The following is a 20,555-nucleotide window of genomic DNA, read 5'->3' as shown; positions in this document are numbered from 1 at the left end:
AGGAATTTTAGTACAGGTGTGCTGATTGGCTGCTGGAGAAAGATTTTAAAAGCAAAGTGCTGAAGCATGGTTTATATTCTGTCGTAGAATAAATTAATTGCTGGCAACAGTGAGTCAGTATCCTCTCCTCCCTTGGTCGTTGGAGATAAAACAATGATAATAACATTTGCTATAACTCAAGTCTTTTTTTAATCATATGACCAACGTATAGGAAACCTTTTTCATGTTGTATTTTCCAGGATTTGATTATAGAAGAGTTAGGTAATAGATGTCATTTATTTAAAAAAATGGAAGCTTTGATTTTTAAACTGCATTGTAAAGCTTAGGAATTAATAGATTCTTCTTCAGTCTAAAACTTCACCTGCTGAAATAATGATTGCAATATTGAAAATGCTGTTCCATCCAGTTTTCTCTAGTGACTGCAGATTTACTGTCATTGTGATCAAAGAGCCTGAGCAGTGTGTCCACTGACGGATGCTGTATCAGGACTGATCTTGTGTGTAGGAAGGTACACACAGCCGTCTCCTCTCTCCTTTCACTGTAAGCCTTCTCTATCCCATTGGTTTCCATTTCTTTCCCCCCTATTTCCTGCCTTTGTCAATCTCACTATTGCTCTACGGATCCAATGAATGTCAGCTAACGTGTGATGTGATGTTGCCAGAAGTCTGGAGGGCTCTACCACGTGTGCGTGCAGGGCTGGGCACCTTGACACAGGCTATCATTGCTTCTTGGGCAAGTGGATTATGGCCTTCTGGAGCCAGTGTGCTGAACCAATCTATTACTAAACTCCAGTGGAGGAATTTTTCAGGTAAACTTCTAGGGCTGAGGATGGTATAGAATGACCACAGGGTTCGATATACTTTAACTCATGGTGTACAGTGTGCTCGGTCCACCCCTACCCTCCACACACCCACTGCTTACTCCTAAAACACATTTTTCTAAGCCCAAAGTGGTTTATGACAAATTGTATGTTTGCAGGTTTGGAGTCTAAAGACTTATTTAAGGGGCATGTTTAGTGCTCGTGAAAGCTATACTTAGTATACTAACTGAAACTTAAATTAGAGCTTTACCTTCATAGCAACCAAAAAACCCCCACTGACTTCCCTTGATATTAAATGGTCAGAATTTGAAGTAATGTACATTCCTGTTTTTGTATCTGGACAATATGATTACACGTGTGAACAGTTAACAAAGAAAGTTATACTTAAGTCTGTAAATGGGACCTCAGTACAGTATCTTGTAGCCATTGAAAAAAGGTAATCAGGCTTTGTGCTTTGTTTCTGTTGATTGCTTTTTTTTGTTTAGTTCTTTGCAATACAACCTGTAGTTGCAATTAAATGATGCAAATCTGTCCATTTGCAAAAATATATAGATGATTTTCTTTTTAACTTTTGGAACTTCTTAGCATCATGCAGGGACTGGCTTCCCACCTGTTACCGTCAACTCAAAGACGGGACCCCCAGTTTTCCAGTAGGTCAGGCTCAACACTTTGGGGTCATTTCTACTTGTCTCACACCTCTCGTCCAATTCACAGGCAATTAGCTGGGTAGGTCTGGAATTTCTTACTACTTCTTAACCACCTTAATTGCTTTCATCCGCCCACTTTGGCCTGGATTATTACAACAACCTCATATCTGATTTTTTGGCTCCTTCACACACTACACTCAATAGCCAGACTGACCTTTTTAAACGAGAGTCAAATCACGTAACTCCTTCTACTCAAAACTTCCAGTGACTTCCGACCTCACTCAGTGTCGGTTCCCGAGGTTCTTACCACGACCGATCATGCCCTCTGTCATCTGGTCTCCTGTTACCCTCTGGCCGCGTTTTCTTCTGCTCTTCGCAGCTCACTCTGCTCCAGACCTTCCCAAGGTGCCCCGAGGCTCTCGTGCTTCCTGTGCCAGGACTGAGCAGCCTTGGGGTATCTGCGTGGCTTGATCCCTTGCTTTCTTTAGGTTTCTGTTCAAATACCCGCTTCTCGGCAAGGCTTTCCTTGACTGCCCTTCAGGGACTAGAATTGAGGGGGCACACCCAGCCGTCCCTGCCTCCTGTCCTGCTCTATCCTGTCAGCATCCTCAGGGTAGAGAAGTTTAGGTCCCTGATACCCACATATACCCCCCAGAACCTACTGTGTGACTGACGCATAGTAGCTGCTTCATGCTTGTGTTTTGAACGAATTCATCTTGAATTTTCTGTCAAAGGGTAGTAGACCAAACCTCGAATAGGCAGCCAAGAAAGCTTAGTTCTCAGGTAGACCTACCACTAACTAGATCTATTTCCCGTTGCAGGTGCTTAGCTGGTTCGAGGCTCAGAATCCTTGAGTGTAGTCGATTGAATTAGGTAATTTCAAAGGCTCCTCTTGCTCTAATAAAATACTCTATGTGAATTAACACTTGTAATCCTCTTCCCGTATTTGTTGATTTCTTTTTTTTATTCAAGGCTGTTTCTCATTAATAGATAACTCATGTAAATGGGCAGACGTCACCATCTGTCATACGTATACCGCTCCCTCGCCCACAGTGTCACTCCGTCACACAGTCCCTGGTCCTGGATTTGGTGAACTCCTTACCTCTAAGGCTCACTGGGAATGAAGTGTGAAACGTTCAGATTAGGTTGGATGAACACATGGTTGCATTCTGCCCCTCCTGTGGCAGACATCACTGGGTGATTATCAAACTCTTTGCCTCCACGTGAGGACTGTTCCAAAGCATCCTCCCAGTGCTCTGGGAAAGATAACGCATTGATTAGAGTTGAAACTGGACGTATAGCTTGCTTTTAATCCCAGTTTTAGAGTATCTGTGAGCTTGGAAGTGGGATGGGGCAGAGGGGATTTGATAGATTTTCCCCAGCTTTTTTCTTGGTTCTTCCCCACGCATCCTCCCAAGCTCAGTGTGGATGCTACGCCCCCTAGGAACTTCCCCCAAATCCAAGGCTCTGTTAGGTGCCTTCTCGTATGTGACACATAGGACCCTGTTTTCCTCAATTATTATATTGTGCTTATGTTGTAATTTCTTTTTGTTTTAACTTGCCTGCATGCCTCAGCTGACTGTGCTCTCTGGAAGTTGAACCATGTCCCCCCTGCTCTCCATTGCACATCTAGAACTGAGAACGGGGCCTGACACTTACGAGGGACACAATGAGTATTTGCTTGATGAATAATAAATGAATGAGCAAAGACTCCCGGGGCAGAACCCTTGGCACTGCTGGCCTATCTAGCATGTCTCTCTTGGAATAGATTATCTTTCATGTATGAAAAAAATGTCTCTTTCTTGTGGTTAAATCACATAATAGGACACTTACCAGAACTGGGAGGTTAAACCACTGTTGTAGAATAACGTAAATAACGTGGGTGTTAGGAGGTGGTGTAATTTAAGTCAATTCATAGACTACCTTCTAGTGCCTTGGAGATACATTCCCTTAATGTCTGTTCTATGGAGTCTAGTCCCAAGATTTGATTTAAAATGGTTCCATGGTTGAGTATGTTTGGAAAACACTGCTCATTAGCTATTGACCCAGGAATTTTGCCACAGATACAGGCATGTCAGAGACATTGAGTCTTCAGTGAACAACTCTGTTTTTCAAAGCCAGTATTTCTCAGTCTTTTCTTGACCTAACAATACTGTTGGACATTCTATATATAAACATCCTACTGAACTGGTGTTCCACGGGGCACAGTTTAGGAAATACAGCTGTATGCGAATAGAAGCCAGTGACTAGCTTTAAATTAGACAGTAACAGCCCTGTGGCAGGGAGCAGGGTGGATATAAAAGGGGGAAACCTGGCAGAGAGGCTGTTGCAGAAATCTGGGTGGAAGAGGGTGAGACCTATGCCAGAGACCTCCCAGTGGCCATGAGGAATGAAAGAATTTGTGCAGGAAGCTGATCTCATTACTGAGTTCCTTAGAATGGTGGCTGAGGTGGTCAGGGGATCAGGGCTTCGCTGTGCTTTACTTTTGCATCTTCAACGGGGAGAGCTGGACCTCATTTTCAGGCCAGCATGGTTCCTTGAGGAGCCGAATGTCTGTCACTACCCAATGTAAGATGCTGCTGCACTTACATTCATGTTAAAACTCAAGGTAGCTGGAGCTGACCACAATCTATTATTCTCAAAGCGTGCATTGATTTTTTTTTTTTAACTGGATGTGTTTTGAGCTGCCTCTGATCATGTACAAATGCCTGTCAGTAGGCCTCTCCTTCCAGGTCTTTCCTTGATGTGTGTGCGTGTGCGTGTGCGTCTGTGTATACAGTTGATCCTTGAGCAATAAGGAAGTTAGGGGTGGACCCCACTCCCTCCAGCACATGCGGGCAAGAGTCTGTGGACCTTTAGCTTGCAGTCAGCCCTCTGTGTCCGAGGTTCCACATCCTCAGATTCAGCCCCCTGTGGGCCCTGTCGTGCTGTGCGACTATTTACTGAAAAAACACCCTGCGTGTAAGTGGACCGAGCTGTTCACACCCGTGTTACTCAGGGTCAACTGTATTCATCTTACTCAGGCTGCTGCCAGCTGGCTTCTGAAAACCACCAACATACATGGTGTCACGGTTCTGGAGACTAGATTTCTGAAATCAAGGTGTCTTCGGGCTCCCCTGAGCCTCTGGACAGAATCCGTCTTTGCCTCTCCCGAGCTTCTGGTCATGGCCTTGGCCTTTGTTGGCTTGCAGCTCCATCTCTCCGATCTCTGCCTCGTCCTCACGTGGTGCTCTTCCTGTGCGTCTCTGTCTCCGTGTTTAAACTTCCCTCTTTTTGTAAGAACCATAGTCATATTGCATTAAGGATCCACCATTCCCCAGTATGACCTCATCTCAACTCATTCCATCTGCAGTGACCCATTTCCCAATAGGTCAGGTCTCATTCAGAGGTACTAGGGGCTAGGACTTAAGCATCTCTTTGGGGGACACATCTCAAGCCCTCACTGTGTGTGTGTGTGTGTGTGTGTGTGTGTGTGTGTGTGTGTGTATTACATGCTAACCTATATGCAAAGAAGTTAGTCTTTCCCTACACCTGCTTCCGTGAAATTCCCTTTAGCTTTTCTCTACAAAGGATGGATGGAGCCAGGTTAGTCGGAGGCAGTAGAATTGGCCATGGTTGCTCTTCATCCCGCAGACCAATTATTTGGCTCCCCAGGGCTTTTCACGTATAACACATTGTCCTCGTAGGAGATGGTAACGCAACCCTGATTTGTAAGGGTGATTCTGATGAATGTGTTCTTCTTGGTCTGGCCTTTCTTTGTTTTCTACTTCAGCTCCCCTCCCCTTGTTCTGCTCTAAATATATTTTTCTTTCAGGTTATTCCACTAAGCTGTTCAGAGCTGATTTTATTATTATTATTTTTTTGATGGTGGGAGGCTAGGCAAGGGTGGCCTTTCTGAAAACCAAGCTGTACCGATTTCTCTGTGTTCATAAATATTAATAATGTGTTACTCTGCTTCTGTGTGCTAAAACAGCGTTGTGGAGACTGCACAAGGAAGCCGTTTTATGAGTGCGTGCAGGACTAGAATAGTAAGAGAACGGGGCAGCGGTGTTGGGGGGAGCATAATCGCTAAGTGTTCATACTGTACGCTGCTTACCTAGAATGAGAATCTCTCTTCCGTGCTGACACTGCCACTTGCATGAGGCTGGTTTTCAATTTGCACTTTATTCCTTATAGCTATTTTCTTCTTTTCCAAGATAGAAAAGGAAAGAAACAAGACAGTATTTTGAATAAAAGAGTTGATATCGCTTAGAGCAGGGTCCTCAGCTTTCCTGAACCTTTTTGATGAGAATTCCAATTCAGAATATAAAGACCTGGACACTTGCTTTCTCGCAGACTGGATGTGACTGCGCTGTCGTTCTTAAGGAATGGATTGAATCTGCTTAGTAGCATCTCATAAAATATTTAGTTAGCTATAAATGTTTAAGGCTGTTGCAGCTGAAGTCATTTGCCTTGTGGGGAGAAAAAATGAGGCTCTTTCCTATTAAGTGTTTTGTTTTCTCTCTATTCTTTTATCTATTAGGCAGCGCAAACCCGCTTAACTGACTGTGCCGTCGAGGTGTTGAGAAGAGCAGGCCCGACCCACACACACAGAGCTGGAGAGAGAAGTCAGGAAATGCTTGAGATACTTTAAGTTTGTGAAAAGTATGTGCCTTCATGGTAGTTTTTTGATTGTATTTATTTGATTTTACTTTGAAGTGCTAGTTTTTGTCTCTTAGCAGCAGCGTATCTTGCTTTTACTTTCCAAAGGGATTTATCGAGTAAGACTTCTGTGATCTTGGGTTACAAGTAATTAGAGAAGTGTCTAGGTTGATACTCAGGCCAGAGCTAAAATGAGAGATCAGTGATGTTTTCTCTAATTCTTCCTTTTTTTAAATAGAAAAAAGAAATAGACAAGGAAGAAGAGACAGTGCTCGAACTGCCAGGGACATTTTCATTGGCCCCCCCCCATATATATATACACTGTAGAGAAACTCCTGCATATATACACCAGGAAACATGTACAAGAATGTTCCTGGGATGTCTGTAATGCAAAAAAAAACTGGAAAACATAAATGTGCACCAACAGTAGGGGGGAGAGAGAGAGAACTATACAGCTGTTAAGTGAAATGCAGTAATGCTCATCAGCATGGATGAATTTCAAAACCAAAATAAATGCTCAGGGGAGAAAAAAAAGCAGGAAGCAGAAAACATTCATACAAATTATTCCATTTATATGAAGTCAAAATTCATCACTGTGTAGTGTTGACATGCAGTCCTATGTGCTAAAACGTTAGAGACCATCAGGAGAATGATGAAGTAATGACCACTGTGGAGGGAAGGGGACACGACTGGGGAAGGTCAGTGTTAGGTACCTTCCAACATCCTTAGATGGTTCCATTGCTTAGTCTGAGTGATGGCAGATTCATATTTGATGTTGGGAGAAACATGGTTGTCCTTTAAGTGGTCCATATATTTTGTAAGCATGGTTTGTGTTAAAGTTTTAGAGACGAATAAATAATGAGAGGAAAATGGGAATGATGTGGGGCCAGCAAGTATAGACAACAGTTTCTGAGGAATTTCACTGGAAAAGGTATCACCTTCTATGGAAACTGTTTTCTTACCTATCCCAATACTGGGTTAGGTTCCTTCTCTTCCAGTCGTACCTGGAGTAGTAAACCCTGGCTACAGTAACACGCTGCCCTTTCCGCAGTCTTAGTAGGCCAATACAGTAGGTGTAAGATGCTCAAGGCAGGGGAAAAGCCAAGATGGTCCACAGGCAGCAGCTCACCTGCCAGTGGCAACTCAGGTGTCCCGGATCCTCACACCTTGGTGGCTCTACCATCTTCAACAAGTGGCTCCAGGCCTTTATGAGAGGTGAAAGAACATTGCCCACGTGGGGGGTTTTCAGGGGCAAGGCTTGTACTTTTTCCAAGTTCCATTGGCCGGAACTTGGTAGTGGGCCCCTCCCAACTGGTAATGAGGCTGGCAAGCGTTACCTGGCTGTGTGTGCAAAAGAGAAAGAGAGGTTTTATGAATAGCGAACCAGTCAGTCTCTGCTGCGTTTTATCCATCTAGTTAAATCTAGTTAAGTCACCTATTTAAAATAGCAATGTACTCTCTCCTCCTGCACACAGAAGCCACTCACCAAGGGAAAGCACTGCATCACTGCACTGAGCTATCAGAACGGTGCCTCCAGGTAACAGGTGGTCCTCCCCATTAGCGGTGGATGTGGCTTCTTACAGTCTTGCAACTGCTGAATTCAAAAGACAAATGGTTTCCCTCCCACCTGCAGTATACGATGGGGAAGGTGAGTTGGGGTGACAATAAAAATGCTCATTTAGAAAATGAAAGAACGGGAGACATAGGGTGTCTCTGGTGCATGGCGGGAGGACTGTCCTGCTGGGGGCTGGGTCTCGTGTGTGCTTGTTCTCCTGGCTTCCTCCCTGTGTATTACTTGTGCACAGAATTGTGCCTGTTTTCAGTGCACAGTGTCCTAGAGTTAAATGAGTTAACGTAAGCACTGTGCCCTGCGCAGGGTAAGAGATCTTAATAGTGAGTGGCAGCTGCTCCCGTTGTGGTTCCTCTGTCACAGCAAATTTAAGTGCTGCGTTTCTTTGGGTTTGGTTGAAATTGTATCAACTTAGTATGTTAAGACTAGTCATTGTGATTATAAGCTACAAGCAGTAGTTTTTTCCTATCTGTTTGATAGATGTGTGTATGTGCATCGTGGAAAAATTGCTTAGTACATTTTATTGTAAACAACAATTTATAGGGTAAATATGGGGGGAAATTTTAGGGGTCTATGATTTGAACATGTTGGGAAATCTTGCTTTGAAATTCCAGCAGACACTTTTTTTTTTAACCTTTCATACTTAAACTATAGATTTTCATCTTCCCAGAATAATAAAGTTGCTATCAAAAGCACTGAGAATTATTTTTCACGTGAATTCTGAACTTTGAGCTTTCATAGGAATGTTGTAGCTTTGCCGTATTGGTGCTTTGCCTTGGGAAGAGGCTTTGTTTTGGAGCTCAGGACTAGTAAAGGAGGCTGCCACGGACACAGCCTTAAACTCTTAGGTCTTCACAAGGTGAACTTGCAAATTAAGTAGAAGAGACAGACCTCGTTTTAGGAATTGTTAAAAGAGTTTGCCAAGGTTCCTTCAAGCATTAATTGTTTCACGTTAGCCAACCCCAGGTGCGTGTCGACGGGCCTGACTTGGGATAGAAAGGCCAGGTATTCAGATGTGGAGTAATATACCTGTGCAGGCATGGTCAAAGGCTGTATAATGCTGGGGGTGTTCCGAGTCTCTGCCCTGAGCTCCATCCCAGATTTATCTTTGTGTCTGTTGTCCCCAGAAGTGGGCTTACCGTAAAGTTAATGAAGCTTAAGCTTCAGGGCCCCTCGCTCACACGGACCCCTCCCAAACCCATGGATTTTGAATATTGTGTAAGGCAGTCCTCACAGTGATCCTGAGTTAACTGCAGCTCACACGTAACAGAGCTGGGTCCTTGCTTGGCACGGCTGTATTCTGCCACACTGAATATCTGTGGCAGTCATTCTTGATATTTTCCTTGGCTTTTCCTTTGTAAAACAAGAGGTGTAATCCAAAATAAGTCTAAACTGGGCTGCTTTTATTCATTGAGCAGTGTTCTAAATCAGGCCAGCTTTCTGGCTTTATGACATCATGGCTTAGCTCATACTCTTCAGAATTTTCTAAGTTCTAAAGGAAATAAAAGGAAACCTGAAACACCAAACATCATATTATCTGAAAGATAAATTTGAGCTTTTACAGTTAGAATGAAAAGGAGGGGACAGATTACAGCAAAACTAACTTGATTAATTTTTGAAGAAGTGAATAAATGTTATTGCAGTTATTACGTCTCAGGCTTTGCCAGAAATGAGGAAATGCTGAAGAAAACTTTACCTTCAAGTAGTTATATTGTTCAGAGAAAGTGGAAGCTAAATACAGAATCATAATTTTATGTGACGACTATTAGAGAGTTTGATAGCTTCTGAGCAGCTGGTGAGTGAGCAAGACTTGAAGGATTCGTGGAAGGATGGACATGTTTTTATACAGGGAACAGTCTGATCCAACACGTTTGATGGGGAAAAACCTGATGAAATCCAAGTGTTCTAAGAACGTAACGTGCTGAAGGGCAGAATGTACAAGGGGCGATGGCAGGATGTGAAACTGAGCCGTTCAGATGTAGGGTGATGTAATTTGCAGCTATAATTACAAAGCTGTATAAACCATTATATTGGACATGTTGAGGTGATCGTTGGACTTAGAGGAGACACCCTTACATTTCCTAAGCTGAACTTGAGCTGATAAGAGAGCAGAATGCTTTATCCAACAGTGGGAGTCTGTTTCTCCTGATGGAAACATCATAGCCTTGAACATGAGACAAATCCAGGCTGGAATCCTGAATCTGTTTACCAGTTGGGATCCTTTGGAAACTTGATTGTCCTGAGCCTCCATTTCTTCATATATTTATTGGGACTCTGATGACATCTGTAGCTCATGCTTGCTGGGAGTGTGGAGGAACTCATATATTTACTTAGCATATGGTGGGTGCATAATAAATGGTAACTTTATCATTATTATTACTGCTCCTAACACCAGATAAAGGAAAGGAAGTCATAAGAAGAGAGGGGTGTTAAACCATCCCGGGAGCTGGAGATTATTTGAAAGGTAAATTTCCATCAATTGTAACCTTCTGACGCTATTGTCAGCATGGAGACAGGACCACAGAAGAACACCGTGTGCTGCCTCTCCAGACAGTAACCATTTTAGTTTGAAGTTCTTTGTTCTATATGCTTTGACAAGTCAGTGTAAACTTGGTTAAATCCTGCAGGAGATTTTTTTTTCCTGAACTAATTCTTGTCAGTTGGCACAACAGCTGAATGTGTAGGAAGCAAAGAAGAGAAGGGAAAATAAACAGCCCTACGTTAATGTTTAAATGCACGTCTACCAACCAGAACCGATCAGTACAAACTTCGGTGGGGGCAACACTGAGATGACTAAAGCCTGAACACACCTGCTGTGCACACCCAAGTGTTTGCTTTGCACTGAGGTTATGGGAGCAACCTCATTGTCTTCATTACATTTATTAAAAATGAATGCATGGGATGGAACTGGCCAAGCAGACCAAATAGTTCAAAACTGGAGTATTCATTCATTCATTTCTTAGTTAGTGTCTGCCATATGCAAGCCGCCGTGCTCAGTGCTGAAACTGATGCACAGAGAGACATTCCCTCTGGTTGGCTTATCAGAGGAAATTCATTACAAACCATTCTCTTGTATTATGTATGCAGTGGGCTTGATGAAAGGAGGGAAGTGTTGTCACGATGCTGTAGATTTCAGACAGGAACGAGAGCTGGGTTTGTGTTCCTGCTCTGTTCACGGCGTCACTCTTGTCAGATGAGTCAGGTAGTGCACAGTCTCAAGTGGAGTGTCACATTTGGAAATGGAAGTTCTTTTCCAACTACTTAATTAGTTCAAGCAAGAGTGTACCACTGTCCCCCATCAGTCAGTATTTCCCGAGGGACCTTGGTCAGTGTAACGGGTAGGTACGGTCTCCTCTCTTCTCTTCCATCCTTTCCACTAATTTTTGTTCTCTGAAGTTTAGGTACTTCTGCCAGACAGAGATGCCTAAGTAGTCAGAGGTATTTTGCTCCTTGCGTCCATTTTGGGGGGGATTATCCTAGCCATGCTGATTCCCTTTGGGGGTTTCACTTCATGAGCTGTAAATGGGATTAATACAGCTCTCGTTGGAATATCTGGTTAAAGACAATCCTAGCTTGTTTCAAATACACATGTACTCTTTTTTTTTCTTTTTTGAACTTTTTTTTTTTTTTACAGTCTCATATTTTTATTTATTTGGGAGGGGTAATTAGGATTTTTATTAATTTATTTTTTAATGGAGGTACCGGGGATTGAACCCAGGACCCCATACATGCTAGGCACGTGCTCTACCACTGAGCTATACCCTCGCCTCACACGTACTCTTAACATGAAGTTGTCTGGATCTTCAGGGTTCAAACACACCCCAGGCTTCTCGGCTGCTGGTGTCTAGTTGCTCCACTGACTGCAGATGACTTCTTAGTCTGAAAGATGAATGACGTTGGTGGGTAGTCACGATCAAGATGACCCAGTCTTTCTTTTGTTGAATTTATTAGCTTGACTTAATACCCTGTCCCAGCAATACTTTGCTAGGTCAGCTTTCACCCTGTTTTTGTTGGGCTTTGCAAAAAACTCACGTGAAACAGACTACCCTTCCACCATATTGAATGCTGTTGTAAGAGATGAAATTTCTTTCCTACTATTCTGGTTAACTCTCTGTTAATGTTCTGTGCTTACTAAACAGGTTGCTCTCAGCATTTCCTGTTTTCCAAACTTTGTAATAATAACAGCTGTCCTTACAGTGTGGATGCACACACCAGTGTGTGCCAGGCACTATGCTAAACACTTCATACAATTAACTCACAACAACTCTTGAGTACTAGTAATTGTACCCATTTCACTGATGAGGAAATTAAGGCATAGGGAAGTGAGATACCTTGCTCACAGTCATATCCTAAGTGTGGAGCCAGTGTTTGAACCCATCCTTGCGCTCTCTCGCTGGGATCTGTGCTTTGAACCATTTCACATATTGTCTCCTTAAGTCAGCTTCTAGTTCCTTCTGAAATTGGAATGCACACAACCCTACAAGCAAACATCAAATTTTGTTTTTTAACTTGTAGTGTTGTAGCTGACCTTGAGCAGTAACATTTTTAGCCCAAGACCTAGATTCTGGACGCAGGAGGTCATGCGAAAAGAAAACAGAATAAAGGCCCTTTTATCTGATGCAGGACTGGCCCACGGCAAACTTGTGTAAGAGGTGAAGTACATCTTTGGCATCTTTTCACCCTGTTTTCTCTATCACATCTGCGCACTCCTCCTTTTCACTTTCATTATATTTTTTGCTCCATTTTCGGTACCTCTAGCTTGTCCAACCCCTAAGAGTCCCAAACTTTGAGTGTAGCTCATCACAAATACATGTTAAAATGTCAGCAATCTGCCCTCCTTCTGACCCTGTAATTCCTCAGAATCCATCCTAAAACAATATTCTGAAATGCAAAGATGTTCCCATAAAGCTATTTATCGGGGCTTTCTTTTCAGTAATAAAAAATTGGAAACTGCCTCAAGGTGCAACATTGGGTGAATGATGAAGTAAATGATGCTAAATGCATGCAGTGTTGCATTATGCAGCCATTAAAACTGTTTGTGAAGACTCCTAATGACGGGAAAATGCATCAGTTTAAATGTTAAGGAGAAAATTCAAGCTAAAAGCAATGATTCAACCCTAGAAAAACGCATATAAAAATGGAAAACACCCCAAATATGAAATGTGTACAGTTTGGGAAGGTGCAATTCTAAAGTGATTATAGTTTTCTCTATGTTCTAATGTATTGGTTTCATAATTCAGAAAATAGATAGATGCTCAATTGGGAAAAAAAAAAAAACTTGATGTGTCGTAAGTTGCCGGATTTATTCTTAATCCTCCTAGGCGTGGTGTCATTTTCACGAATGATACTTGCCAATCTGGGTATAGTTTTAGTTTTAGTAGGATGCCAGGCAGTACAAAAAAATGAAGCAAAAGCTTCAGTACAGAGGATGGTCAAATAGAGTGACTGCAGTTGAATTCTTAAAAGCATTCTGCTAAGCTGTTCTTACTTTATGCAACTTTTATCCTTTAATTTAAAAAAAAATTTTTGAGCCTTCTATTTATAAGTTCGTGTTTTGTTTTTTCTGTTTTGTTTTTCACGGTGGAAGCAAGGATCCTGGTGCTGGAAAAAGGAGAAAAGATTTAGGGCAAGGAGAAGTGTAGGCAATATGTGTCTGCATACATGGTGGGGATTTTAAATGGATATCTGATACAGTTTAGTGTTCACAAATTAGAGGTTGCTTACACTCTTTCTGCAAGCCACATTTCTTAATCTGTTTATATTTGGAGGCCAAGCCAGCAGTTGCCTGAATTTCTTGCCTCTGCATAATACATAAACACTACACAGACGAGCTTTCAGTGGGCTTACTCCTACACGCGTTTAGCATCTCCACTTCACTTCTGCTCATCTCTCTCTGGAAGACAGGATGGCTGATTCCATTCTCTCACTACCACCTGCCGCCAGGAGGTCATTTTCTTTCTTGAAAGACAATTTATAGGCAGAGCGTAGAAGAGGAACCTGGTCACTTTGATTTCAAATAGAGTTCCCCAGAGGATGAAATTCCATCTCCTGCACATCCACCGATCGCAGGAAAAGGAGTATAATTAGTAGGGGTGGGGAGCCGTCTTCCTAACCCAAGCCCCAGTGTCCCCTGGATGAACCTCGTATGTGAATTTGTTTTCCGTTCAGGTTTGCACTAGCAGAGAACTCTGTAGGAAAGCAGGAAGACCATATTCTCAATGGAACTGTTACCACTTTTACATCACAGGGTACCACACATGCATATGGATGGTTTTGCAGTACAAACCTGCAAAGGCAGAATTGAACGTCTAAATCTTATGTCGAGCACTGTTACGTACAGCCGAACTCTTTTCTGTCTAGGATGGTGATGTGTAAAAGAGAGATGAAATTAAAGAACTAGATGACTAGAAAATACATGATAAATCTTACATACATTTAAGAGTGGAAGTGATCAGTAGAGAGAGCTAAGATCCTTAGAATGTTGGTGGCGCCGCCCTTCCCTGGAAGTCAACTCAGAACTGTTTCTCTTATTAAGAATGAGCTTCTGTATAGATCAGGTCTTGTCACAACAAACTACAAGCTACTATCTAAATTTTTATGCTGAAATGATTGCTACTCTCCTAAATGAACGTTGCCTAATAGTGTGAGTTCTTTTCTTGATCATGCAGTGATATTTGCAGATGGGGATTTGACCTCTCCTAGCTCTCTTCTAATTTACTGGTATTTCTGTTCCCCCCTTCCCTTGGTCCCTGAGTCCTTACATGACTTGACAATATCTCTTGGGGCAATTTGAAAATATGGACCTTAGGTTATTGGAATTGATGAGTCCTGCTAGAAACTGGCATAATAATTAAGAAGTGGAATTTATGGAAGAATTACGGCTTCCCAGTTACTAATCAAATTATTTTCTTACAGAGGTGGAAAGGAAGGGTCATTCTCTTTTTATTTCAATTCCCAAAATGTCATTTGCAGCGGTGGTATTACAGGTCCTACACACTCATGGGGTAGGGGATATTGCAAGAGAGAAGGAAATGATATTTGTCGAATGCTTACTATAAACAAGGCATTTTAGATGCAGTTTAATCCTCTTTACAACTCTGAGCCAGTTGGTTCTCTATAAATGTTACACTTGAAAAAACTGAAATGCATAAAATTTAAAGTTGAGTAATTAGCCACAAATCCCTGAGTCGGGGTGGAGGAGTGAAGGAAGGTTTCATTGAAGAAATGGTCACTGGGCTATTAATTAAAAGATGGTATGAGTTACCTGAGTAAAGAGGGGGAGGGGTTGGCATTTGCAAAGAATCTGCAGGAGGGAACTTAGAAATACGAGAAGACTGGCAGAAGGACAGAGGGACAGTGACAGCACTACATCAGCTGAGGATGTGGGTAGGGGCCATACTGGGTAGAGCTTTTCTGATCTTTTTAAGGAATTTTGCTTCCTCCTCAAGGTAATGGGAAGCCACTGAGAAACTTTAATCAAGGGCTTTAATTGGAACAAATGTGCTTTTTCAATTCAATACTAGTGTTGTAATGTGGAGACCCAGTTGACACAGATAAGACGGTCAGTTCACTAATCTGGGTGAAGTGCAATAATGGTGGTTGAGACGGGGTGGTTCAGATAAAGATGGAGAGATGTCAACAGTTTGGGGATGAGGGGTAGTGTTTATAGAATTTATTGCTAGGATATGAGGAGGTGAGGAAGAGGAAGGTGTTTAAGCTGACATAGAGCCCTGCATGGCATTGTAAGATGGATGGGTGGTGCCATTTATAGAGATGGGGACCATCCAAGAGGACCTGACTCTTAAAAATTGGATCATTTTTTTTTTATTAGTGCTGGATTAGGGGATATGGATCATGGGTTTGGTTTTTGACATGTGTTTGTGACACCTGTGACACTTAGACATGTGCAATGGCAGTTGGGTACATGACTCTGGACTCCAGAGGAGAGATCTAGGGGCACCCATCTGGGGATGAGCATGGCGGGATCACCTGGGCTCAAGACCTGTGACATTAATAGCTACATTAAGAAGAGAGAGCCTGAGGGGAGAAATAGAAGGACCAGACAGGAGAGAAACAAGAAGATGGCTGCTTTTTAGAAGGCAAGGAAATTTGATGTTTCAAAATCTGGGAGGGGTAAGTAGCATCAAATACTGCGGGAGATGAGCTGAGATGAGGAAGAAAATGCTTGTACTGGTTTTTAGTAACTGGAAGTTGTGGGTTGCCCTGGCAAGAATGAATTCGGGGGTGGAAGCTAGGTGGGACGTGGGGGAAGAATAAGGATGGATGAGAATATAGGCAACGTAGTAGCTGTGAACAGAAAGAGAGAGACAGAGGTAGGGAGTTAGTGTAGGTAAGGAGGTCAGGATCGGAGGAAAGATGAAGGGGGCAAGGGAAAATGTTCTGGGCAGAGAGAATCGGCACTGAAGGCAAGAGAATGCTTGTGTGAGTGCCTGGAGCTGAGTGAGTGAGGTTATTGGATTTTACGTTTTATTCTAGATGTGTTGAGAATGCATTGGGAACTTCTGAATGAAGGAGTGACGAGACCTGTTATATATGCTTTCACTGGACTTCTAATCAGACTACCCTGGAAAGGAGGCAGGAAGGGAAGGGCCGGGAGATGGGACCAATGAGGAAACCGTTCAGTCAACACAAGCCAGTATTTATTCAACATCTGCTCGATGCCAGACATCTGTAGTCCAGGCTAGAGGATGTGGTCCCTTGGCCTTGAGCAGGGGAGAAGTGGTCCTATCTGAGGTCTGTTTTGAAGGATGGGATTGGCTGGTGGATTGAGTGTGGCTGTGATAGGGAGAGGTGAGTCAAGGGTGTTTTCCAGTGTTTTAGCTTGAGCCAGAGAGTGAGCGGTGTGGGGACTGGGGTTGGGAGCACTGGAGAGGGAGCCATTTTGAAGAGGCACAGCAGCAAAAATCTGGTTCTAGGGTTTTTAAGGAAATGATACTTTTTATTTATAGGTTTCTTAGGAGGATAAATGACGTAATGAATGCTAAGGGCTTTACAAAGGACAGTAACATCAAATGATTGCTGTTGCTGTTGTTAGAAAGGACGATGTTGAAAGCCGGCTTCCTGATATGGTGGGCATATGAGCTGTGTTTTATTCTTGGTTTTGCCATTGACTTGCTCTGTGATTTTGAGCAATTTATTTATTCAGTCTCATCCTCTCCCATCTCTGAAAATTTCCCAGGTGAGTATCAGATGAGAAATGGGCAGGAAATTCTGTAAGGTCCCAGCCAGTTGTGACATCCTAGGATTGGAAGCGACTGGTTACCAGTATCTCAGTGCTCTTTTTTACTTTCTTGTTATTGATATTTTCCTCTTGTAAACAAACCCCTTTCAAAAGTAGATTTAGTATGTTTTTACAAGCTTTGTGAATTATCGCAGGTTGTTGGAAGGCATCAATTTGGAAAACTGGCAAAAACGATCTCTCATTGTAAAATGAGTCATTGTGGGGGAAAAAAAAAACCAAACACAAACCTTCCTAGAGGGGAGGAAATACAACATCGCTTAGCCCCCTGGATATCTGTTCAGCTGTTCTGAAGTTAAATCTTTGGTCTCTGTTGTAAGGTTATAGAAAGTTAGACACACACTTGGAGGACTGTGAAGAGCCTGGGGAGTTTTGAGATTTAATTACTTCTTTTAAAAAGTAAACTTTAGTCAATTAAGGAGCCATGATTTGTCTTCTATTATTAAATTAACTGAATCATGCAATAAAATATCAGTGGATTCTGCAGTGCTCACTCGGACAGGCACTGCCGTTTTAATTATTTATAGTGCCAAATCTAGCCGAGCAATCGCCATCATAAATATAATACAGGGAAAGAAAGACTCAAAAACTAGTCTATCCTTACTTCTCCTGGTACATCAGGATTTAAAAAAAAAATGTTAGCTCTTGTGACCTCCCTGTCTTAAGGTTCCATCCTTAAGGATTTTTGTTGCAGTATCAGTGTCTCTTTAGGTGGTATTAGGATCTGCATGATGAGTCCATCACGTGGTTCTGGTGACCAGGTGTGGAGGATGTTGGGGACTGGAGAGGACCTGTTCCAAAGAGAGGTGAAGATGGAACACATCCCTCTGATGCCTGGGTGGTTTCATTTCTCCCAAGTTAACGATGTTAAATTTATAATATGTTATTAATGTCTGCTTTACTGTAGGTAGCAGAGGCAACGTTCCTGGTGTGAAAATATGCAGTTGAGAGGGCTTAACTTTTCCTTGAGTGAAGTTAACCTGCTACTGCTGCTAACGACAGACCTTTTACCTCGTGCTGGAGGGTTCTGAGGAGGAAAGCTTGTGGTATCCCAGTGGGATGCTGCTGAGGCGTGATGTGTTCTCCTAATCCCTGGAAAGATCATCCCTATACAGGCGTTCCTCGGGGTTGTGCTGCAGAGATACTGGTTTTTTACAAATTGAAGCTTTGTGGCAACTCCCTATTGAGCAAGCCATTTTTTTCCAGCATCATTTGCTCACTTGGTGTCTCTGTCACATTTTGTGCTTCTTCTACAATTTTACACTTTTTCATTATTATTTTGTTTGTTATGATGATCTGTGATCAGTGATCTTTGTTACTCTTGTAATGGTTTGGGGGCGTGAACCATGCCCGTATAAGATAGTGAACTTTAATGGATGAATATCGTATGTGTTCTGACTGTTCCACCAACTGGCCGTTCCCCCATCTCTCTCCCTCTCCTTGATCCTCCCTATTCGCTGAAACACAATATCAAAAGTTGGCCAACCAACAACTCTACGATGTCCTGTAAGCATTGAAGGCAGAGGAAGAGTCACGTGTCTCTGATTTTAAATCAAAAGCTAGAAATAAGCTTAGTGAGGAAGGTATATAGAAAGCTGAGGAATGTATATAGAAAGCTGAGAAAGGCCAAAAGCTTGGTCTCTTGTGCCAAACAGTTAGCCAAGCTGTGAATGCAAAGGAAAGTTCTTGACGGAAATTAAAGTACTCCTCCAGCGAGCACACAAATGATAAGAAAGCGAACCAGCCTTATTGTTGACATGGAGGAAGCTTGAGGTCTAGATTACAGATCAAACCAGCCACAGCGTTTCCTTGGGCTAAAGCCTAATCCAGAGCAAGATCCTGATTTAGGACATTTACGTTGCTTCCTCGTCTTGGCTGTTGTAAACAGTGCTGCTACAACACTGGGGCGTGTGTGTCTTTGGAATTAGAGCTTTCTCCGGATGTGTGCCCCGGAGTGGGATTGCTGGATCATGTGGTAAGTCTATTTTTAGTTATTTAAGGAATCTCCATACCATTTTCCATAGTGGCTGCGGCAAAGGAAGTACTTTATTTAACCTTGCCTGAGGCTTAATGAATCCTTGCTCTGCTTCCTATGGGTTTTTGCATAATGAGCCAATATACTTGGCTATCCACTTGAAAATTTGGCCAAATGCCGTATCCAAGGCACAGGGTCCCACTGCACTGCAGCAGTGGGAATTCGCTTTCTCTCGGGGGTGGGGGGGTGGGTGGGGGGGAGTCCGCTGTTCTGAGGGGGGGGAGGTCCCTCCCCTGACTCCTACTCAGCCACAGCAGACCTAGTCCTGAAATGTGAACAGATAATCACAATTATCTCCTCAGTTCCTGACTCGTTTCTTCCGAAAGAGTTTATTTGATGCTGGGAGAGCATTTTCCTATAGGATCTAGCGTATGCATGGTGGTTTGGAAGGCCAAGAGGAAAAGACAGACCTGTTAGGACAAGGCGAGCTCAAGGCTGAAAGCTTAGATGATTTACATCACCACTTTATTTGTAAATAGCCCTTTGTTTGGATAGCTTGGAATCTAAATCTATGCAAATCATTGTTGGCATAGTGCAATCTGCAGGATGCTGACAGGCACAATACCTTCATCTCCCTGCTTCCTTCCTGGTTTGCAATGTGGAGATAAGGCAACTGAAGCCTCAGTTCATGTCGCATATTTCATGGGAAGAGTGTCAGGATTTTATATCATTTATTCATTACAAATATATATTGATTGTCCTTGAAAAATACAAGGACCTCTGAAGACACGCATAAGACCCTATCATGATATCTTTGTGAAATCATGAGATTTTCCCCAGATGATGGGTAGGAAACAGGTCTCTTCACAGGAAAGGAGAGGAGGCAGAGAAGGCAGAATTGTGCTGAAAGAATAGTGCAGGAGTCAGTCATTCAAGCAACCTCCTGGGCACACCTGTTTTCCCGGAGCTGACCTTGTTGGCTGAGGAGTGCCAGCCACGTTACTGATGGACACTTGGCCGCCCACGTGGAGGGCTTAGAGTTCCATGTGTTGGGGGAGCCGTAGAAAACTCCTTAAGGAAACCGCGCCTCCTTGCAAAATGAGATGAAAGTATACCAATGTCCATTATCCTTACAGCATCTCTACATCTGGGCCCTTCCGCATTAACTTTATGGTCTATTTTATTTCCCCTTTGCATCTATTAGAAACAAACAGAGGGTTCATCAAAAATCTTACGGCTCCAAAAAGTAACAAGATGTGTTACCTGGTTGGCTTGTGCCCATATACTTGAGAGTTTGCGAAGGAAGAACTGTCATGCTTAGTAGATTTGATGAGCCCACAGAGCCTGCCTGCTTTCTTTTGCCTTTGCTTGTAAATATTTTTCCATTTCAGCATCTTAGCAGTGTTCTTTAAAGCAAGCACCGAGGTTGCAGTAAGGCCGGAATCTCAGTAACGCATTTGCTGAACGTTTGACGGCAAGGGGGCCAGGCATATTCCCAACGTATGATCACCATTAAATATCACCGTTCTCGTACATTTTCAAAGTTAAAAAGCATCATTTGGATTTTTTGTAGTATTTGTTTTATGAGAAAAGGAGTGAATAAAGCCATGTCTCTAGGACATACATAATTTGAGATATTTTAA

General features: G+C 42.7%; 1 long non-coding RNA gene across 1 annotated transcript; it reads right to left on the bottom strand.

Annotated features, from left to right (window-relative positions):
• Positions 1-4,688: 4,688 nt before the first annotated feature.
• On the bottom strand, positions 4,689-20,063 carry LOC116660010. Its single transcript, XR_004315366.1, has 3 exons — positions 19,982-20,063; positions 12,053-12,057; positions 4,689-4,702 (listed from the first exon to the last, which is right to left on the bottom strand). It is a non-coding gene; the product is annotated as an uncharacterized LOC116660010 (long non-coding RNA).
• Between the last annotated feature and the right edge of the window lie 492 nt (positions 20,064-20,555).

Source organism: Camelus ferus, chromosome 26 (genome assembly GCF_009834535.1).
Source record: "Camelus ferus isolate YT-003-E chromosome 26, BCGSAC_Cfer_1.0, whole genome shotgun sequence".
Lineage (NCBI taxonomy): Eukaryota > Metazoa > Chordata > Mammalia > Artiodactyla > Camelidae > Camelus > Camelus ferus.
The sequence above is the reverse complement of the archived record's forward strand: the minus strand, read 5'-3'. Positions and strand labels throughout refer to the sequence as shown.